General features: G+C 42.5%; 1 protein-coding gene across 1 annotated transcript in view; it reads left to right on the forward strand.

Annotated features, from left to right (window-relative positions):
- The first annotated feature begins 1,634 nt into the window (after positions 1-1,634).
- The window catches only part of plxnb3 (plexin B3), a 54,711-nt gene continuing 32,408 nt past the window's right edge, over positions 1,635-23,937 (forward strand). Inside the window, exon 1 of the mRNA XM_063465539.1 lies at positions 1,635-1,774. The gene's annotated coding sequence lies outside the window, so the exon portion shown is untranslated. The remainder of the gene's footprint in view (positions 1,775-23,937) is intronic.

The following is a 23,937-nucleotide window of genomic DNA, read 5'->3' on the forward strand; positions in this document are numbered from 1 at the left end:
GTCCGAATTGATTTAGCTGCAGATTGTCCCCAGTCCTATTCTGTTTGCATTTTCACTTCATTTAAACTAACACAAAGTTTTGACTAAACAAGTATAATGTAATAATTTCCCACTGCATGTATTGGTTTGTTCTAGTTCCAACAGCAGGAACTGCCTTTGAAGAGCCTCTTTTACTGCTATTTTCGGGGCAGAACAAACGGCCTACTCTGGGGTAGGTACTTCTCTGGGCACAAAAAAACTGCTGGGTGGAGCTCGACTTGGAGAAAACGATGACAAGAAGCACCAAATGTATTAGCGGTAGCATTCGTCTCCTCTTCCACTTGACTATCGACAACATAAAACTCACCATTTAGGTGGATGCAACAAACAGCAATGATGCAACTACATCACAAAGCTGTTGCAAAATCATTTCATCATCAGTTCGATCTGATGGATCCTACTTCACAACAGTGGAAGCATAAAGTCTAAAAGGGTCCGTTAGAGAGCAGCAAACCTCCAGGCTGAAAAGGAAACCAACACGGAAGTGGAAAAAAGAAACTGCAGTTCCTCCAATGGCCGCTTGAGGCTCTTTCTAAAACCAATTAAATTTCCATAGATTCCCATGTTAAAACTTCCGTAAAAGAGTTGTCATGTGTGCTACTGTGGGGTCTTTACCTTACAGTATAAAGTGCTTTGAGGCTAACTGTTGTGTTGATTTGCTGCTATTTAACAGTCCAACTTTCCTGCAGTGCAAAGGCACCCTCACAAAGATGGATCGGTGCCTTTCTACTCAACATGAGCACTCAAAGTGCTTCCTACTACAAGTCTCATTCTCCCAATCGCACAACTCCATGCCTGAACACTTTTTCTAACATCCACGCACACACCCCAATAGGTGCACCGGGGACATCTCAGGGTTTGGTATCTTACCCAAGGATACTTGGATACAACATGTGGACCGGGGTAGCCGGAGTAGCTTAAACACAAGTGCCACAGCCCTCTCGATAACCGCGTGCAAATAAAACTTTTAAACCACTTTAAAAATACTCAGAACTCTTGTTTGTGTGAGAAACGTTGTGTTTTTGAGCTTTGCTGGTCGGTTTCCTTTCAGGTGTAGCAATTATTTTTCATTCTCATAAAGTCGAATCTGGCCTGATGCTTGTTGAATATGTCGAAGCACCTGGTCTGATCGTGTGTAGCGATAATAATAATAGAAGTTTGGTGGTGCTGCAGTATTTTGGGGCTGGATTCACGGCTGGACTCCTTCAGCCCACAGCAGCTCACACAGTTGGAGGGGTGTGGCGACACTCTGATTTACCACCTCTCGCCCTCTCTTTCTCTAACTTCACGCTTCAACCTACCTATTAAATATTAATATAAGACCACGCCCCCTCTGACACCACCTAGAAGAGTGTGGCAGATAAGCCACGCCCCTTTTATTCCCAGTGGGTCTCTCTCTCTCTCTCTCTTCCCCGCTCTCTTTGAATGTCTCTCTCTCTCTCTCTCTCTCTCTCTCCCTGCTTCCTGTGAACGTCTCTCGCTCTCTCTCTCTCAGAACAATGTGTCGTTCACAATAATGGGATTACAGCCATCTAGCCGGCTGCTCACCCTCCCTCCCTTCCTCTCTCTCTCTCCTGTCATCCCCTCTCTCTCTCCATCTGTCTGTTGGTAGTCCTGCGTCCTCCCTCTCTCCCCCTCTCTCTCGCCCGGTGTTCAGGCTCTTTCAGTTCTTGTCGCCTCTTTAATTTTAATTTTCTGGAGGAATGAAAGAAAAACGGACTGTTTCCTGAAAGAAGTAAGTGCCCGTTTCTCTCCCCCTCTCTTACTCCGTCCCTCATGCGCTGTGCGCTCCTCTCGCTCGTTGAGGAGGCTTTGATTGACAGCTGACTCTCGTTAATTGCGCCGTTATTTAATTAGTGGAGCAGGAATCAGATCAGTGGGACAGAGCCGTGGACTCTGACCGTCGCTTTCTCTCGCTGTGCGCAGAAGTTTCCCGCAGCTGTGTTTCTTTTGCTCTGAAATGTGTCGCTGACTGTTGAATTCTGTTTTCACGCTGGTTTTATTCTGTGGTAGTGTAGTCACGGCTTCAGTAAAGTGTTCAGAGTGATGAACTTCAGTCATGTCAAACAAGAAAGAAAAAAAGCTACAAACGTGAAGCGTCTCCCTGTAAACATCTTTTTGTGTCTTCCTCCTGCTGCTGGCAGTTTATTCAGCGCTGTGCACATAAAGGTGCAGCCGCTGTGTCAAGCTCTGTGACAAAGCTGCTGCTGTTTGAGGGCTTTATTCAATTAAGATGTGGAAGAATTTCCCACGAAAACCCTCCCCTCCACTTAAAAATGTGCCAACCCGAAGATGCACGAGTCCATGTAATGCTGAAATCTGCGTGCTTCTTTGCAGCAGAGACTCTTGTCATGGTCTGTGTCTGAAGTCTCATTTGGGACAAAAATGTTTGACGTGAAACATGATAAAAACTCACCGACAGACACAGTGAAATAAAACAGAAACAGTAGATCCTGCAGTTTGAAATGAAAAGTGTCCCCGTGTGCAGTGATCGGTAACTTAACCCTTCATTATTGTGTCTGAGTTGTGTTGTTTCCTTTGAAAGCTGCTTGACAATGTACACTGTAGAAGAAGTGCGGCGGGTCTCCATCTATCCATCCATTCACCCATCTGTTAGCTCTGCCTGCTTTATCCTTTGGAGAGAGGCAGGGGGGCTGCAGCCTTTTGCAGCTGACATTAAGCGAGAGGTGGGGTTCACCCTGGACAGGTCACCGGTCGATCACAGGGCAGAAATGCAGCATTGCTTCAAAAGTGCAATACTGTGAAGTAAAACCCTGGAAATCTTTATTCAGAACAAAATATTTTACAGTAAAATACAAGTAAAACATCAAATTCAGGATGAAGCAGCATTTCAAAGCAAGCAGAACCATCCCAGTCAACAATGGACCCGCCCCAACCTGTTAGTACAAGTGTAACAGGATTTAAACGCAGTCAGTTTTACCTGAAAATGCATAGAAACTGGACATCTACAAACAGTCAGCTCAGTCTGCTTCACACAGCGTCAAACACTGCTGTTGTTTCAAAGCCCCTGCCACTTCTCAAAGCAGTTTAGATTTAGTGAAACAGGCCCGTCACTCACAGCTCATCACATGTGGACACTTCTAAAGCATCACGTTAAATGCTCTTGGTGGCTGTCATCGTTTAACCTACATGACAAATGCTGTGAAGGGTCTTATTTTAGCCCAAGAGTTTAAAGCTCCAGCAACTTTTAAGTTTTAGTTTTGACTGCTGCGTTTGGGCTGCCGGTCATAACATATGTATATTTTTAAATAGAAAAAACAAAAGGCAACCAACACGCGTGGCATCCTGCGAGCATCGTTCCCCACCAATGAGGAGTGCCCAAATGGAAAACATTGGTGGCAAGCCAGCGGTGCTTTCCAAAGCCTCAGAAAGTTTGTGTCTGATTCTCAGCCGTGAGTAAAAGTGAAACACATTTGTGGGTAAAAACAAGATCAAAACAAAAACATGCAAACTATCCACTCCTGGCACACAGACTTACGTCACACTCGCCCCTCTATGTGTGAACACCACACAGTACTGGACGCACGGGGACGGGAACGCTGCTCCAAACCTGCTGAACAACAGCAAAGCTTCTCGTACCGTCTTATGAAGCGCTTTAATTAAACTGAACCAGCTCATGACGTGGTCCTGCAGGGCCCCGAGAGAGACACACAGAGCCGGACAATAAAACCTGGAGTTAATAACTGAATAAAACTGTCTGTTTCTCAAAGGATCCTTTAACATCTTTACAAATGAAGGTCAGTTAACGCAGCTTTATGGGCTCATTAGACAATAACAGCCCCGCCCTGTGTGGCAAAAACAGCAGAAGCAATGAATCAAAGAATAATTAACCATATTTGTCTGATCGGTCATGTCAGGTTCTTTGCTTGGGTGTGATTTCTGAGGCGAAAGGTTGTAGAGTTTGGCAGAATAATTAATTAAAGCTAATTAAGTTTTGATGATGTCGGCTGATTTGGGTGTTTAAAAAACTCATTTTTATCTTTTTATCTCATGAATAAAGTTTAATGAATTCTGATCAGTGAATGTACAATCCTTCTTTTTATGTGTGTGTGTGTTATGCTGTGTGAAACCCTCCTGTGTTTATATATTTCATTATTATTGATGCATCAGTAATAAAGTAGCTGGAGGGGCAGATTTTAATAGCTCTACAGTGATATCACATTCAAACTGCAGTTTAGTTTAATAAATCTTTATATTTTATTATCTCATTGTAGTTATTGTTTGTAAACTATTAGGTTGCACAGCAATAACTGAGAGCAGTGTGGTGGGATAAATATTAAACGCGCTCTTTGAATGAAGTGCAGCGTTTTAATGCCCTTAATGAGTTTTCATGGTGACTGAATGCGTCACAGCTGGAGATTCAGACTGGAAGCAGCAACAATTAATTGATTAAATGGGAAAATAATCTGCAGATTGTTTGCAGATGTTGAAAGCGAACTCGCCGGAGTTCGGTTTTCTCTGCCGTCTGCAACACGCATGCACGACTGTCTGCAGCGTTTGTATTGTCTGTCAGTTCAGACAGAGGCTGAACCATCAGGACATTTCAGTGAGTCACTGAGGAAACTTTGAGCTCCGCCAGGAAACACAGTCGAGCGCTCTGAAGGTGTGATGCTGCCGTTGCAGAAAAATTTCCTGCAGCAACAGAAATGTGTCACATCTGAAGTATTTGGGCTTCCTGTGTTAACAGAGTGACATTTCTCAGTATGTAACATGCTCTGTGGTTTGATCATCTCACTCCAATGTTCTAAGCATCTGCTCACCTGTCATGAGAGAACCTGACCGCTTTGTGTCCACGTAAACACGCCTGAAGTATCCAACCATTTCCAAGAATTGAAAGTCTCACTAATGAATCAGGTCATAGAGGAGGAAACATCCCAAGTTTCAGGAGACTTGAGTTCAAATCTGGTTTGGGACAGTTTTTTTAAAGATCGGTCTTCACCCGTGTCCTCTTGATCAGGTTAGGAAAACATCAGGCAGCCCTTTAAAAGGTTAAAAGCTTTTGAAAGCTTGAAAGCTGTTTGAAGGCTTTATTTTCTGCGGGGCTAGGTTTGGATTAGAGCGGTGGTGTTTAAACTGGCAAGTGAAGACGCTGCAGGTCGTGTGCAAACAATTAGGTTAATAACACGAAGTGAAGATAAAGTGAATTTGATGTTTTTGGTGGGGGAAAGAGAGTAATAGCTCCCGCAAAAATAAAGGTGAAGTGTATTTAGATAAAGCTGTACTTGGATTTTTGTATGAAGTGAAAAAAACAAACAAAGCATGAAGTGTGATACAAGGACTATTTTCAGCATACCAGAGGAAGCCACAGGGTTAGCGATTAATTCTGTCCCATCTAAAGGTGATGAAACTGAAGCACTTGTTACATGCACTCACATTGCTGCACAAACAACATGCAGAGCTGCCGTTTGTCAGTAAATCATCCAGGTTTGCAAAAAGAATTTAACTTGAGCCATTTTCACACATTAACCTTGTGGAGATCCCTCTTCTCACACGTAGCACACAGTGGGACGCAGCCCACCTCTAATGCATGTTCATTGTATAAAAATACTGGGAGCTGCTGGGATGGAGTGTGCAGGTTGTGTTGCACTCATTTACCTGTGTTATTCTCACACTGGTGCATTCAGGTGTGACAGGGAATGTGTGCTAGAGAATTGGCAGGTTAAGGACGGTTTAACTTCTGCACTGACAGACTGTATGTGTTCAGGTGATGGAGCAGCCTGGATGGAGGTTAGAGGAGGCAGACACCAGCCTTTAATAGGGAGTGCACTGGAATTAGTTCCACTGTTTGCACATCTGTGGCTTTGAACAACGCACGGTCTTTGTGCCAGCGAGCTGGCAGGTTACGTTTATGTTCTTTGTTGGTCCAGAGTAGTTTCGAGCTGAAGCACATGTTTGAACGAATGAATGCTGAGTTTGGATTTCTCTGCTCTCGACATACATTTAAACGGATGTCGTCTCTGTAAATAACAAATTTGTTGGCTGCTGTCAGGTGACAGAGCCAGCTGTTGCTTGGACGAGGGCACGTTCTAGGATGAATCTTTGACTAGCGGTGGCATGACAACCGAAAGTGATAGGTCGTGTTAGTTATGCACGTATAAAAATATTATAAATATTTGTTCTTTTTGTACACTTTAGACTTATTTTACAGACTCTCAATACCTCCGTGCACCTGTTCTATGAGTTTAATTATCTTGCCACAGATAGTATAGTAACATAATCTGAATTTGACTGACAGCTTTATTGCTTTTTTTTAAATTTATAGCTGCAATAATGCCAAAACTATGATAATCATGAAGGGAAATCCTGATTCTGTTAGTGCCATTTTAAACCAACAGAAACAGCCTTTTTCTGCCATGTTTTCTGATTCCCTTTTGCACTGTTTGAGCTGCGATTGGAGTCATTTTAATGACCTCGACCGCGTGGGTTCTTCGGTGGTTCTGTGGTGAATTTTCTCCACCTGCTGCTCGCCCGACCGGCCATCAGCCACAGTGCATGGAAACGAGCATTCAGTAAGAAATTTCTTTTGAACGTTTTCTAGAAATTCAGTTAAATTTGAGCTGATTTTTGGTGGAAGGCTAACCATCTGATGTGTCGGCCTGAATGTGTCGGCGTCCGTCTCTGTGGGCGACCGCATCCAGTTTACATGTTAATGACTTGAATCTGTTCTCTGTAAGGGGACAGATCAACCAATCAGATCGGTGCTGTGGTCCACATGATGCTGCAGTAAGGGCCTTTTGTTGTGTGGTTACCTGTTTGTGCCAAAGTCTGGCACCTGACATCTTTGCATTCCTGCTCTGAGACCCTGAGAGATGCAGATGTGTGCAGCAGAGACGGTGACGGAGACACTTTACTGTTTCATCGCTGACAGTCTCTGATCATTTTTTTCTTTTATGAATGAACCAAAGAGAAAAATAGCCCGAAGCAGCTGGATTCTGGCCGATGGTCGGCGCATTCGCCTGTTTTCTGGCAGCAAAGACCCAGTGTTTGATGAAACTCAGGGTTTGAAGCACATCTACCGATTACTTAAAGCAGAACTTTGAGTTTGTGGCTGCTGATACAAATTTAATTTTAAAGTGTTTGAGACTCATTGAAAACAATTCAGAGTCTTCTCATTAACTTCTCTAACCTGATTTCTGCTCACAAATGAAGCCAGTGCTTAAAAAGAGCTGCAGTTCCTCCAATGACCACTTGAGGCTGGCTCCAAAACTGAGTCCCTCCCCATAGACTCTAATGTTAAACTGCACAGCAGAAATAAACATGTTTACAGCCTGATACAAAAATGGTTTTAGGATTTTAGGCTTTAGATGCAACTGTTTCATAACCCAGAGAGTTTAGATTGCATTAATGCCTAAAGTTTCATAATTACAGGCGTGGATTTTAGTACCAACCTCTAGCTGTCTGCTTGCACTGAACGCAACCAATTCACCGTGTTTGTAATGTGAATGCCTTTTGGAGCATTTTTAATTCAAGTACCTAAAGAATATTACATCGAGTGCAGTTAATTATGAATATCATTAAAAAGTCTGAGCAAAAGTTCAGCACGTTCAGCACTAATTAACTGCGTGATGACCTCACACAGACAATGGAAGCACCTCAGTTACGAAGTGCATTAGCCAAAAAACAACACAAGCATAATCACCACCTGAATTTCCACCTATCTGCTATCTGCTCTGCTTTGTGTGAGGAAGTAAAATATTTTAAATTCCTGTTCCAGATATCTGCTGGTGGGGAAACTTCTGTAAAAGCAGACCTACCACTTACATAAAAGCCACCTGAGGGAGAACTCTAGCGTAGCTAACTAAAGCTACTCAGATAAAGGTGATCTAAACTAGTTTGTAAAAAAAAAAAAAAAAAGATCAGTCTTTGCAGTGCAGAGTGTGTTTTACTCTCGGCTTTCGTTGCTCGCACACGAACAAAGGACTTGTTGGTGACTTTTGTGGCAATGCTTTTTTTAGGTTGAGATGCAGGAGATGTATGGCATTGTTGCTGTGTGAATGCTGGGTAACACCCGCTCTTTTCCCCAGTGGACTCCGGGGAAGTTAAAGCCTGTGGTGGCGGCTGACTGATGAATGATTGCATACCTTTACAGTGGTCAGGATGAAAGGAGAAGGGAGTGAGGCAACAGAGGAGCACTGGTAAAATGAATTAACACAGCATTCCTCTCTTTCTGTGCTCCTTATTCAATAGTTAACTTCAACAAAATGCTAAAAAGTAATCTAAATACCTGAAGGATGACTGTGATTGTAGCTGAAAGCTCAGTAAGATGCAGTGAAATGTAGTTCAACTACGGGTTTAATTACATTTCGCTGACTACTCCCCAACACTGCAGATACCACAGTCGGGGGTTATATAAGAGCAACTGAAACGATGATATATTAAAAATAAAGCTGCCATTGGAGCAGACAGAAGAGGGGAAACAATGTGACATAAAAAAAAGCAATAAAAACGGATCTAATGAGCAGTTCAGACAAGACTAGGTCTAACGTAATGGTTATGGAGATGTTAAAGGAGAGAATGTGACTATAAAAATCATAAAACTTGTAGCCATTAATGTGTTTTATCTTCATTTTATTTTCATATTCCTTCTTTTTTATTTATATATATTGCATGAGTGACTCCAACACTGGAGTCACTCGTGCATTTGGAAATTCAATTAGGTTGTTAGAGGAAATCTGTGCTCCACGAGGCTCATTGGCTTTAGTCGTCCTCCGGTGCGGGAGGAGATGATGGAGGTCCAGTTGTCTCCTCTCGTCCTGGTCTTCTTGTTTCTGTGGGGAATCAAACAGATTGTTAAATAAAGGAATCTCCTCCCTTTGCTTTTTCCCCCCATGTTTATTAGAGTTCAGATCTCCCCCCTCCTCTTTCTCCTCCTCCTCTCTGTTATTACAGTATTTTTGTCATTTACTGCCCCCCTCCGCCTCCCCCACCCCCCTTCAAAGCCTTGTTTTAATCTTGTAAAAAATTCTTCTCTCATAAACACATAATGAAGCTGGTTCACGCCTGTTAGCTACAGAGGGAGGGGCGGCAGGCAGCAGAGACAGCAGCTGTAAAACACAGTCAGGGTTTTGGTTTTAATATAACTGCACCTCCTCCTCTTTCTCCTCTACACGTCTCCACCCTGATGCAGGAAAATGTAGCCCTCTTTTTTTCTCCCCAGTTTGCGCCTCGGTAGTTTGAATCTGCTGATGCGTCACCTTCACGCTCGCACTGGATTATCGGTGTCAGCGGCGACGCTCTGAGGTCGACTTCCTGTTTCATTCCCGTTTTAACCATTTCTCCGTCCAGCTGTTGTCTTCTTCTGCTCGTCTTTGTGTTTGTTGTCATGACAACTGAATCTGGACCAACGTGCGATTTAATAGAGGGTCTCAGTGCCGCAGCTGAGGAGTTATTACCGGCAGCAGTTATGAGGGCTGAATAGATGACTTGTTGAGATGATGCCCCGGGTCCAGGTGAGGCTCTGGGGTGAATTCAGGTCAGGGTTCAGAATAAGACACTTTCACCAGAATTAAACATGACTTTGTTTCCCTCTTCTTTGTCAACCCCAAACATTAAATCACTGTATCTCAACCCCCCCGATCCTCAGCTGGGCTCGTATTGTGAAAGGGGTAGAACTACCTTAAACAATTATCATTTAATCCATTGATACTGGACATATTTGAGGATTTTTCAGCATTCTGGTCTAAAGGCAAACACCTGGTCCTCAGCTGGGATTGGGTCCAGGAGGGAGTCTAATAGCCTGGGGGCCAGAATTAGATCTGATGGAGGGGCTGGTCCCGGTGGACCCCAACCAGCAGAGTGGTGGACAGTCCAACAAAACAGCCTCGGGGGCTGAGAAACAGAAGTGCCCAAAACTGCAGTTCCTCTAACGGCCACTTGAGACTTCAAACTGATTAGATCCCCACAGACTCCTGTGTTAAATGGGCAAATTTACAGCAGAGAACGCATGTTTACAGTCTGGCACAAAAATGGTTCAGGCCTCTTTGGCTAAGCTTGCCTTTCAAAGGAACTGAGGGAGATTGTTTTATTAAAATTTTTATTAAGGCTTAAAGAAAGGGGAGTGGCCACTTTGAGTGACAGGCAGCTGTAGCTGACTTTACCTTAGCGCCATTGGTTCACTGAATGTTTGTGCTGAAAGGGGGGAAAGATGGCGACTGTTGGAGCATTTCCAGTACAACTATCTGACAAATAATATGGTTTATTGTGTGGTTAATTGTACTAATAACTCAAAAATGAAGAAAAGGTTTACGTTTTGGTGTCTGTGTGATGTGTCCATACAGCCTGTGAATGAACTTAGCAACAAATATGGTTCTTCTTGGCTCTAAAAAGCCCACCACTGATAAACTAGAGGGTCATTCTATAGTTTCCAGTCAAGAGGACTAAGGTGTGGCACTGTTTGGGTGGGGGGTTGGCTCCATAAACATGAATCAACTGGGAGACTGGAGCTAGAGTTTCATTATGGACTCATTTTAAGAATCATTTTCATTTTTTGTTAAATTTAGGTACAAAAACAACTTTAACCTTTAATGTTAAGCATTATTAAGATCGTGATTTTGGTTGAAATGCCCCCTTTTACAGTGTTAAATAAATGTTAATAGATTTCCTTTTTTAGGTTTCCAAGGTGCTGAGTACCTCCTTCTTTTGGCTTTAGGGGTTACCACAGTGGATCATCTGCCTCACCTTATCCCAAACGTCCTCCTCTGTCACACCAACCTCTGTTCATGGACGTAGCGAACAAGGACATGCAATCTCTGTAGTTCTCTTTTCCTCCTGCCTGGCAGCTCCATCTTCAGCACTCTTTGTCCCATATATCCTCTATCCCTCCTCTGCACATGTCCAAACCATCTCTTACCTCTCTACCACCTCATTTAGAAGTGGTGATACCAGTGCACATTATACATTTTACAAGTACTCACATGGCTGCTAGGGGTTGCTTCTAACACCAAAATGCTAATATTAGGGCTTAAAACAGGACTTCACTCTCTGGAGAGTGACACTGTGTACAGTTTAAAGGATGGTCTTATGTGGTGGAGGATTACGATTGCATAAAAAGGCACTCCTCGGAGAACGATTATTTGTTTACATCATTTGTGCTCATCGTTTCTGTTCTGAAGGCTGCATCCTGTCAGGGGTGCCGACAGGGACTGGAAGTGTTACTCTGGCTCACTGAGGTGTGTTAACAGCCTCTCAGTGTGGCTGTGATGGACCCGCGAGCCGAGGAGGTGTAGGTAAATCCTGTCATGTGATCTCCTGCTGATCAGAACCACTTACATAGTCTGCTAATTGGAGAGGAGGCTGGAGCGATAATATATTCACACACATACCCCCACACACAGACACGGATGCAGAAACACACACAGAAACACACATACTTGCACTCAGAGTGATGGAATTAGCATCAATATCATTAACGCCCATCACCTCTCTGCACTTGTTCACACATTTACCCTCAAACACACACACACATCTGTGTGTGTGTGTGTGTGTGTGTGTGTGTGTGTTATAGTTTGAGTATCAAAGTCTTGTAGTTATTAATATTTAATGTTTGCAGTGATCAGTATTCAGTTTGTGGAGGAGAACAGGCTGCTGCTGCTGTGGCTGCAGAGGACTGCACTGAAATACAGTAGAAACAATTACAGTAGAGTACAATAGAGTACAGTACAGTGCAGCAGAGCACAGTGTGAGATGAAAACTGTGAAATGAACACGGTACAGCTGGAAAATTTAAAGATTTTATGCTGCGGTGGAAAACCAAGTAGAGACCCCCAAACATCAGTGCAGAAAGGGAGCAGTAGAAACTATTTGATGTGTGTTTGTCCAGAAGAAGAAACTCCTCTGCTGATCTTTCTGAGCTTTGGACGGAGCAATCCCTTTTACTTTTGCCCTGCTGTCAGTGTAATGGTGACCTTTCACCTTCAGTTAACATTTTGCTGCATGGCCACTTTTTGAAATATTTATGTTCAGCAGGAAAAAATGCGAGTATCTGATTACAAAAATCTATTGACAGCACAAGCACAGTTGTTGCTTTTACTCAGCACAGATGACTTCTGAGGCCTCAACGTTTGGCGCTCACTGTGAAACCCAATAAGTTGACAGAAAATTTAAGAGAGGACAACTGAGGTCCAGTGCTACACCTTTGAATAACCGTTATGTCCCCACAGTTAGGGTTAGATTGGAGTAGAAGGAGCCTAACCTTGACATTTAACTCTAAAACTAAACCAGGTTATCCACCAAGTTATTTGTAACCTGGTGGATGTGATGAATAGAGAAATATATATATATTTTAGAATAGAAGTCTTTGGATTTGTTTCTTCTTTCAGTTACTCTGAATTAGTTTAGGTTCATCCGCAATGCACAAACACAAACAACCAGAAAAAGCTGCTGACACGATACAGATTTCAGTGGCTCATAGTCAAGCAGAGTTAAGACTGCTTCCAGAGACAGTAGCCAACTGCAGCCACAAGATGGCAGAAATTTAAAGGTATAATGCAAACAAGCCAGAAGCTTTAAGACAGAACACTGTGTTAGATGCAAGTAGAGAAATTGCTTTACTTTGGTTTTAATTGATGTCTGTTTTTCGAACTTGGTAGTGCTAAATTAGAAACTAGTACTCCTCGCCTTGCTTGCCCTGAAGGAACACAACTGTTAGGTTTTAACCCTAAAATAAAGAGTTCTTGATGTGTTGCTTAGAACTATTTGCTTTGTTCCCTGATTGTCAAATATGGGAGAACAATAAAAAAACTCATATATTGACAACAAAGCCTTAGGGTTGGGGTCATCACAGATCATGACTTGGATCTCATTTTTGCCTTATTAGTTCTTAAAATATTTATGGTGAGTGACGTTTCACTTTTGACGAGCGGCAATAAAATAGCTTTACTTCAAAAGCTTCCCTTCTACAATAAGAAGGCCATCCCTCAGTACACTTCTATCAGTGCTGACACGGCGATGAAACCAGCAACCTAATGTATTCATGGTGTCAGAGTTTTCAGAGTGTTTCTACCATGAAGGTAAAACAAACAACCTGTATGACAGCATGCAGTATGCATGCAGTATTTTAGCTAACGTCTGTAATTTGCTCCTGCAGACCTGCAGCTTTGCCTACATGCTCAGTCTGGATCTTACAGCAGTAATGGACAAGCACAGAGAAAAACAGATCCACACAATAGAAATAAGCAGTAAAGTCATTATATTGACTCAGTAGGTGCTCAGTCTACTAAATATTTAAATTTAATCAAACATAAACAGTTTGCACAGAAGGAAAGAAAACTGTAACAGGTATATCAAAATATTTAAATTACTAGAATTTTCAAATAAATGTATGTTTAGGCTACTTAGTATCTTACTGCTTTATTTACTTTGAGCATTTCCGTTCACAGTGTGCTCACATACTGTGGCTGGAGTGCACTGAATGACAATAAAGTACCCGTGTACCTAAAAGCCTGAATCAAATATTTGGTGTCAATATTTGCCTTTTAAACACCTCGTGTTCAGTGCTGGCCTTCACTGACATCTATCTAAAAGCTTCTGGTTTGAAAGCACAATGAAAAGCAGTCATAACCTGCAAGCCAGTCTGCACAGGTTCTTACGGGTTCCAAAAGCACTCAGAACAGAGATATTTACAGACTGCTGGACTGTTGCTTTTATGAATAAGATGTGATGCGCAGCAGAAATGTGAATTCCAAACTTGAGCTGCAGTTGTTCACAGAAACGCTACGACTCCTTTAATTCCTTCGAGTTTCAGATATTTTTAGATGGTTGTTGTTTCCCTGCAGGAGAACTGCTGTTAATCTGCTGTTATTCACATATTATTCTGATCTGGTGTCTGGGATTAAACTGAGGAGAATCTCTAATTCTTCTTATTCTGATCCGATCCTGCTGTCAAGCGTTCGGCTCTGAGTGTGTTTACATGTGTTGTCAGTGCAAACAGGATTTAATCCAGATTAAAGACACAGAGGCAGGAATAGCTGCTCAGCAGCCTTGTCATCATCAAAAAAGACCCAGATGATTATGTGAAAGCACACAGTTACAGTTTAAAGCCCGATGGACCATTCTTCTGTCTGTGCAAAAAAAGAGGAATTAGCTCCATTCAGATCGGATCAGAACACAACGGTGCAGAATCAAAATGAGTCCCACTGCTGCTGAAAACAGTTCAGACGGAGACAAAGATATCTGCTGCACAAAAACTAAAGTCTGAGCTACAGTTCTGTCCTGTGTCCACATCAAGCTAACGCGATTAGCCGTGAGAAATTATCGACACACTTCTATTAAAACAGTTCTGCATGAATAGCTTGCTTGTGTAGGCCACCCTGGTAGTTAGCATTGCTTTCCTCGACACAAGGATTTTCCCTCAGGTCTTTGGATTATCACAAAAAATAAGGTCTGCTTGGCATAAAAGTTTATGACACTTAAGAGACTTTATTTAGAAAGATGATCTACAGAAATTAGTCTGTTTTTGTGGATTCTGAGTGTAAATGCATTTGGCAAAAGTAAAACTCTAATGACAAAAATAAACTACACCACTGTCGTATGACTGTAAGGTCATTATCACTAAGCTCCTTTGTTCCGCTTAGTGATGTTGAGTGTCTGTGGCAACTTATTATCTTATCATCGTTTTATCTTATTATCTTATTTAGCCACTTGTTAGCAAATAACAAGTAAAGCTTTTACAGGGAAACTGTTGCTACCTCATTCCTGGGTTGTAGCACAGCGTTAGTTTAGCTGTAATGGCGGGAGATCAGCGGCTCTCTGTGGCCGTCGACATGACCTGATAGCTCAGCTGATATCCTTCTACACATCCAATTGAAAAATCTAAGACAGTGTGGGCTATTTAAGCTGCTTCAGCCTTCCCACACTTCTGCAAGCCGCTCTGCAACCCACATTTATGTCAGGTCCCCCTTTTCATGCTTTTCAGACCCATTCCACCAAATACGAATTACTGCAGACCGAATAACAGTTATATTTTGATGAAAGTGCTCCTGACTGAACTGTGATGAAAGCAAATACAAAGACCACAAATCTAACAGTATAATTAAGTGAGGTTTTTAATGCATGTGGTTGTGTCTTCTTTATAGTAAGACAAATTCTTTACAATCAGATTTCCTGAAGGAAATCCTCAGAGTATCACAAAGTATTGAGATATATGATTAAATCTAATCCCAGTAACATGATATGCATCACATTGCTATGACACAATATGCAGGTAACAGTTTGACCCATTATGTTCTTTAATAACATGTCCCCTGTAAGTCAGAATTTAGAAGTGAAAGGTGAAAAGTAATCTTCTCTTGAATTCAACCAAATTTCAACCATTGACCTATTCACATTTACCCCCTTTGGACAGCTTCCTGTTGATTAGTGAGCTAAAGAACATCAGGTGGGACGTCACTATCAAAGTGAAAGTCTCAACGGTTTAACTTTAGGAGGCATTATCTGAGAACGATGCAGAAATAAAGAAGTGACTTTCTAGACTTAAATCGAAGCTTTTTCATTTGGCAGACACACCCTTACATTTTACCTTTTAATAAAACCTCAGCATTGTTTAGAAGTTTTTGTTGGTTGGTAATATGCTTCCGAGGCCTCCTTTTAGTTCTACCAGCTTGTGTATATGTTGTACTGAACAGCAGCAGAAATAAAAAGTGACACAGAGGCAGAGTATTTAAATTCAAATGCTAAACATTTACCAACAAACACTAAAAGACCTCCGAGTTCAAACCCTGCTACGAGCCTGCTGTACAGTAACTGCCATAATAATAGCACCGGAGCATGGGCTGTTTGTTTTTAAACATCTCATCATGTTTCTACATCAATGAGCTGCATCACCACGGCAACAAATTGACTTCCTGTGGGGACGATGATGAAGGTCTGTGTACAGTCAGCTCTATGATTCACACGCAGACATAAAAAATGCCTTTTTGGGAAATGACTTTTTGTGACAGTAGCTGACAACATGCATAACACGCACACAGAGACACACAGAGAAACACAGAGAAACACACACACTCTAAATCCCACTGGGATTTAAAGTGTGTGTGTCACGGAGTGTGTCTGTGTGTCACAGTTGTCACACACCCTCGATGATATCAAACCGTCCTCGTCTCTTCGAACACCAAAAAATATTCATGAGCTCACCAGGGGAGTGTTTTTTAATGTGTGTGTGTGTGTGTGTGTGTGTGTGTGTATGTGTGTGTGTGTGTGATAACAAAGCCAAACACACAACAAAATAATCCTGAAGCAGAAGAAAAAGACAAAGAAGGAAAAGAAAAACAAAGGAAGGGAGAGGAAATGCATAGAGAAGTGGTAGTCCTCTGAGTGTGTGTGTGTGAGCGTGTATTCATATCTTTGTGGGGACCAAAAGGTGAAGTTTACCATACTTGTGGGGACCAAGAGCCCTTATGGGGACCAAAATCTTGGTCCCCACAAGTTTGAAGGCATTTTTGAGACTCAAAATGTGGTTTTAGTGTCCGGGTTACCATAAGGTTATAGTTAGGTTTAGGGTGAGGTTAGGGTTAGGCATTTAGTTTTGATGGTTAGAGTTAGGTTAAGTAGCTAGGGAAAACATTATGTCAATTAGATGTCCGCACAAGATATGAATACCCGACATGAGTGTCTGTGCGTGTGTGTGTGTGTGGTTCACATTCTTTAGTATTTGAGGTAGTATTGCTGTGTGTCTGTACCCTGTAGTGTACCTGTCCCCAGGACCTCCAGCACTGTTAGGAGTCTCATCAGCCGTTGTTCCCGTTTTCGGTCCCACAGCAGCTCTGACCTGCTTTCTCCTCATAACAAAGAAACTTCTCATGTTTTTACCACAACACTGTTGTTACCAGCTGAAGCATTTGAATACTTTTCATGTTATTATGAAACGTTTCAGCAAATAATTCTGTCTGTACAAGAAAGTTGTTGTTGTAACGACACGTCACATGGTTAAGGGTGAGCCTCGATCTGTTAGAGGTCTCTTCCTGTTAAAGCGCTTCCTTCCCACTAAGTGTATTCTGCGGGGGTGTCCAGAGTCCACAGATTAGCAGGCGACCCATATGACGTAAGGATATTGCAGACAGTGAGTGTCTTCTCCCTGCTCTCTCCTGCTTTCTTACCACTGTATTATCATTCTATTGCATTTTGCTTTGAAACCTTGATAGTAGCGTTTTGTCCATAGCAATGAAAGTTTCTGGAGACATATATTTGTGACTGTATTTGGATGATTTGGTGGAGTGTTATAGTAACAGCAGGGTGTACTTAAAATGCAAATGTACTAATGCACAAATAAAGCAATAGAATATTACTGAAACTGGGATTGCAGACCTTTTAGGTGGGCTGTTAGCCATACTAACAGCCAGTTTGGCTGTTACCTCCACAGCGAGTCATATTATTTGTCCAATAATTATATTAAAATGCATCAAATGCAGTTGAGAGGTCCAGGGCAGTGACTGGAATTAGCTGAAGAGAAGCTGAGCAGCTGTCAGACCAGCCCAGCCCTAACTTTAAACCTCAGTTTAGCCTTAATGGGTGAATTAGAACACAGTGCACAATCCAGTGCAGCTGATCAAAGTGTACAACAGCCACAGACCGAAACAAAGACGGCTCATTTTTGCTGTTAGGTTGGGGATTTAAAGATGAGAGTTGAAGGGATCGACTCGCTTTAAGAGTCAGCTTTGTGATGTGGTCATTAGAGGAACTGCAGTTTTTGGCACGTCCACATCAGCTGTAGTTGGTCTGCAGATGTGCCCTGATTGAGATGCTGTGATAGATGTGAGTCCAGAAGCAGCTGTGAGGTTCTCGTGTCCTGGTTGTTCTTCATCGGCGTGTAAAAAGAGCTGGATGATGTCCCTTTGTGGCATGTCACAATGCAGTCATAATGATGCCATCAGGCTACATGTGCCTAACATACAGTGTGCCAAAAACTGGAGGTGGAAGGAAGAGGCTGCAGACACTAATGTATTACTGTGCTCATAATATTTCTTATTACTCCCACAGTGCAGCGTCTTACTTTGTGTTACTGCCACACTTCAAATGCTTTTACTGAATACTTGCATGGATCCTGTCAGTGCTGCAGACACAGTGCATAGATTCAGGCACCACAGATCATGTGACGAGCCTCTGCATTATATGATGCTGAACATGTGATGCTCTGCAAGGCCGTTGATGCATCAGCATGAAATTTTTCCTTCTCTGGAATGTTGCCTGAAGGTAAAGAGGGAGGAAGACGGCGGTCTGAATCTCCTCCGCTGGAATGTAAGCGGGAAGGTGTGGCTGGCTCATTTCTGCGTTCTTATGAGGTAGAAAGCGGGAGCCAAAGGTTGTGCTGAGACCGGGTTCAGGACGGACCCTGATGTGCTGAGGGTATTCTGCAGCTGCCTGGCTCTGAGGCTCCTCAGCAGACCGAAACTAGGACGAGTACAAACACAGAGGGAGGGGAGTCGCCGAGAGGGAAGGACAGGAAATGAACAAAGACAAGAAATTTAACTGCACACAGTAACACACTCACAGCTGTGTGTGCGTCTGATTCTGTCGTCTCTTTGAAGAGTGAGTGTGAGAGTCAGCACCAAACCACAGAGATAATATGGGGGTGGAGGTGTGTGTGTGTGTGTGTGTGTGTGTGTGTGTGTGTGCGCCTGAGGTAAGGCAGCCTGTAATCATCACCTCACTGTGTTGAAAGCAGCCTGTCCTTCATTTACATACAGAGAGAGAGAGGAGGGAAGCGGAGAAAAGAAGGGGGGCAAGCGAGGCGAGGAGAGGACCCATGAGAAAATTAAAAAAAGAGAGAAAGAGAGAAGGGAGAGAGGGGAGGGAGGGCAGGAACAAAAGATGAGTGAAGTACAAACTGCTGCGATTAGCAAAGTAAACTGCTGCATGTTTCACTGCAGACACACCTGCAGCATCGTCCCTGTTGCCACGGTTACTGGCACAATAAAACACCTGGAGCTGCGATGCAGAAACAGAGGTTAACCTGCCCACCTGGCGGTCAATCAGAGAGCAGGACCTGTGCTTCACGGTTGTTTAATTCTGAGCGCTAGACAAAGTTCCAGGTCGTCCTAGCAGTCCTGGAGGAGGTCTCAAGGCTTTTGGAGAAGTGATGGTGGTCCTTGAGGAAGTAGGAGTAGGGTTCAGAAGTAATGGAAGATGTTTCAGGTGCCTTTTAGTGCAGCTAATTCCTCGGGTCTGTCCTTGGAAAGGACTCGGGTCACAAAAGAAGTTTCGGGGGACCTGGAGGATGTGAAAATGGCCCCTGGGGTGATTCCAAAGGAGCATGAAAAGTTTCCAGGGGTTTTCGAAGAAATTGTCAGGCCTTTTAAGGAGGTTAAATAAGCCTGTAAAAATGTTCCTCGAGCCCCTGAGGAGGCATGAAGGTTACTGGAATAGTTTCTGGGGATCCTTCAAGGGGGTTTGGTCAGCCTGGAAGGGAAAAGGATTCTCCTCGGTCATGTTTCAGTTTTTGTGTTTTTGCCTGCATGTTTCTCCCAGATCAGGGCGTCTCAGACCTTTTTTAATAATATTCCCACCTTTGAAATAATTTTTCAGACAACTGTCCCCTGAGCAGTTACTTTGTAACAATCATCAGTAATAAACGGTAAAGTGACAGTTAATTAAACTCTAGTTAATAAACATCTTAGAGTGGAAGAATAATTAATACAAAGTGAGTGGTTAGTAATTGTTTTGTAAAACATTTCTGGATAGTCAAGTCAGTTTTATTATCATGTACAGCACATTTAAAAAACACGAAGTGTCGGTCAAAGTGCTGACCAGAAGGCCACTTCAGGACCCTTAGATAGTTTTTCAGGTATATTGGTAGGTTGCTGTGTCCTCTAATGTCACTTTCACTCACTACACGGTCAGGTTTAGGCTCCAGAACTGCTTGATTAGGTTGAAAATGCACCAATTCACATTGTTAGCCTAACGGACACAGTCATGAGCAAATACAGCTTTAATACAGTACATAAGACATTATACTAAACAGCTTACTTAAATTGAACCATATAAAGTGTTACCAAACTATCATTAAATAATAAAGTTTTACCTAAAAATAAATATGAATAACATATCTGTAGTAATTGTGTAATGTCAACAGGATTTTTGGGAAAGTTGCCTTTAAATTTAGCGAGAAACTCGGGCGTCTGCTTCACTGTGGATCTTTGTCTGTCTCGATGGCCGGGAGCAACTGCCTTGATCAAACTCTTTTTCCAGGCACAGTCTGTTTCCTGGCTTTGTTTTGATCAGAGTCATTAGGAAACTGAGGCATCACACAAATATGTAAATCACGTCTCACTTTTCAGCTGTATAGCTGTTTCATTTAAACCCTGAACACATTTTTGGAGTTTTGGCTGTCATTAAATTGAGATGCTAGCTTTCCGCTCACAGTGAACACGAAGGCGTTTGTTGCTTTCTCCTTCTGTGAGCTCTTACAGCAGCTGACAGGTTACGACAGCTAATGATTGCATTGAAAAGAGAAGCGTTGAAGATAAAACGTGGTCTCTCAAACTTACTTTTTTTTGTTTAGCTAATTATGGTTTAATTATTTTAGCAATTATTATGACAATGAGCTTGTCTGTCTCATTCAGGGGGTCCTTTCCTCCTGAATAATTCCACTGGACTAAAATTACGGTTAATTTGCCACCTCATGACAGAGATGGGACCAATGGTGGAATACAACTTGGTACATCTACTCGAGTACTTTACTGAAATGTAGTTTACTCTAATATATTATAGCTGTAAATGTACTCCACACCCCCGATTAGATTTTAGTTATTATTTAGTTATTATTACACTGTGACATATTACTATAGACAGCATTATATTATAGATGTTAATTAAAATGATTTCCCATTTTTGTGAAATCTAATTTTTTATAGTATTTTAAGACAATGCACCAGTTTTTACAGTGTATTTATTTATGATGAGCTATTCTGATTTCCTGCAGTCACCCCTGCCTCGTTCTCTGACCCTCCTCGCCCTCCTGTTGAAATAATCCTGAAAACATGATGAGTATAATAAGAGCAACATGAAAATTAACATTAAAAATTCAATTCAAGGGTTAACCAACTAGTCATAAACTATGCCTGTTTGAATGCATTTTATTTTTATGTACTTTCTTCTTCTGTGCTTTGACCGAGCATCCACGCTCGCCTGGCATGTGGAGGCTTCTGTAAATGCAGCTGAGTTGAAACTGAAAATCGAGCCTTTGACGGAAACTTTGACTTTCGGAAACGGCGATGCAGGCGCACATGTTTGCTGGGGCGCTAAGTGTCCCACTCTGATTTGTGACACTCTTATCATATGATGCTTTTTGAGAAGATAACAAAGACATCAGCCTTGACTAACACGCAGGATGAATAACAGGCGTTGCTGACCTTGATGTCTGCCAGCAGCTGTTGCTATTCAACTTTGCCTTTTATCATTCTGCTTCTGCATCTGTGCTTAGGAGACGTGGCTCGGTGTATGCGATATGTTCTTAGGCGCGTTAGTATGGACGGAGACTGGCTTTATTTTAAAAAGGTATCATGGACGTGTCCGTAGCACTTTCCCAGGCCTGAGCTTTCTTAAGCTGCAGTGTGCAGAGCTCTCAGGGTCAACAGAGAGACAGATAGACAGGCTGACAGAAAGCTGATCTGAATTCAGCAGATCAAACATGAATTTATTTTCTCTCTGAGTCTTTTTCCTCATTTTTTACTTTAACGCTCCGTCGCCTCCAGCACTCTCTCTCGCCTTCTTCTGTCCTTCTTATAACCTCTCTCTCTTTTTCTTTCTTCCAACTTTAACTCTCCCTCTCATTTTACTTTCTGACAGCCTACAACTCTCTCTCTCTCTCTCTCCTCAGCAGCATGAATTATAGATGAAGCCCCCCTCCCCACCCATCAGGCTGAAGGAGGAAGTGATTAGCATACAGACTGACTGTGTGTGAGGATGATCAGTATTACCATGGAAATGTTGAAGCATGTGTGCCTCTTGCTGTGTGTGTTCGGGACCGTGTGTTTGTGTGTCCCGAGGCCTCACTGGCTGTTTCCCAGCATGCACTGGGGGGGAAGTTAAACAGCGAGTTTCAGTCTGTACCAACACGCAGCAGGAGGGAGGGTAGAGCGAGCGTGAGTTAACCAGGAGAGAGAGAGATGAATAGTGTTTTGTATCAGAGGAACACACTCTGTAAAACATGTCAGAGTCTCTTATTAATTTTACTGGGGCAGAAAATCTTGTTTTCCTGAGAGATATGAAGCCAAACTGACCGTGTAAAGTCCTCTTGAAGCTTTGGACCGAACTGAAGTTGGCTGAAAGCTACACGGGCTAGCCGAACTCAGATTAGCCTTTTCTGTCCTTGCTGGTTTGAAGCCTTCACTTTTTTCTTCATCAGCCCAGCTGCACAGAGATTTTTTTTCTTCTGCTTCATTTTTTAAAAAGAAACTGTTACACTCAGTAGTATGCTTTTATTTATCTACTCCAACTTCAGCTTTTATCTGACCAGCTCACCTAGGCTCAAATCAGCTGTCACATCCAATTCCTATTCCTCATGGCAGGACGGCACTGGGATGTGCATATCAGCTGATATGAGCCCCGTTGACTGATATCTGCTCGTCACACTCAGGGTAGATCATGCCATTTTAAGCGACTGCCCCCTGTTGGAAAATGAGTTTGCATCAAGGACACTGCACTTGGTTGGTTTTAATTCTTATCTTTGAGAGCAGTGATCTCCAAATGGTGTGCCTTGAGGCAAGTGCAGGTGTACCTTTGCGAGATGATCTGACATGGTCCTGGGTCTCTGACCCATCATTTTGTGTATTTGGACTCATAAGGTCTTATGATTAGTTTGATTCCTAGTATATATATCCCCAGTTACAGGTATTGTTTGTCTTTGTACTCAATTTTGTCTCTTTAGGTCTATATTTACAGTTCTCCGCCTCCCGCATGTTCCCTAGTACCTTGTCTAGCCTTCGTCTCTGTGTTAGCTGTTCCCGTAATGTTATTTCCTATTTTATTTTGGTAGCCTTTGTCTCTGTATTTTGTATTCAGTTTTACTTTCCCCAGCCTCGTTACCTCGATCGTGTGTTCCCGACAGCTATGTTCACCTTACCTGAGTGTCTCTCTGTGTATTTGTAAAAAGTGTCTGTGTAGCTGTGGGATGGTTATAAGACTGCGGCACATCAAAGGCCCCGCTTGACATTGAGGTGGTTCGTATACAGGAGCACCGATTACAACCACAACTAACCACCTTTGCACAGGACCTAAAACCAGAATGAAAGAAAGAGAGAGAGAAAACCTTGTCAGTTGACAGATAAAGCCACCTCTTTTATGGCTTACTATGAGTGAATAACTTGACTTATACTCACATGGTACCAAAAAAATTGCACCAAGTATCAGTGATGGAAACATGGCCCACTGCTATAAAGCACTGGGTATGAACCAGATTCAGTGAGACCGTTTGTGTGATTGAATTAAGGTATTTGATAAAGGGATGAAGGAGAAGCTGTCAAACGTGTCTTAAAGTGGCCTTGAAGTTCACATTGTAGTTTGTCCTTTGGTGGGCACAAAAAGCATGAAAGCTGCTGTGATTAAGCTGCAATTCACACTAACTGTGGTGTACCGCAAGGTTCAATTCTAGGTCCTATTTTAATTTCATTTTAATTTCATTTCCATTCAGCTAAATCGTAAATCTTCTTTCTTTGCTACTCCCACAAAATACAGATATGTGGACTAAAATGTTTTCAGTCTCATATCCGCAGGTATATAAAATCAGGCACCAGGCCATGCCGATTGCCTTTACAATGAATCACTATTAACAGGTCACTGAACTCGACTGTAGAAAGTGTTTAAGAAGCACAGCAATTCAGCAGATAAGTTAAAGAGTGTTGTTACCAAGTGCTGAGCTGCACAAAAACTACACACCAGGAGCTTCATG

This window comes from Pelmatolapia mariae, linkage group LG20 (genome assembly GCF_036321145.2).
Source record: "Pelmatolapia mariae isolate MD_Pm_ZW linkage group LG20, Pm_UMD_F_2, whole genome shotgun sequence".
In the NCBI taxonomy this organism is placed as follows: domain Eukaryota; kingdom Metazoa; phylum Chordata; class Actinopteri; order Cichliformes; family Cichlidae; genus Pelmatolapia; species Pelmatolapia mariae.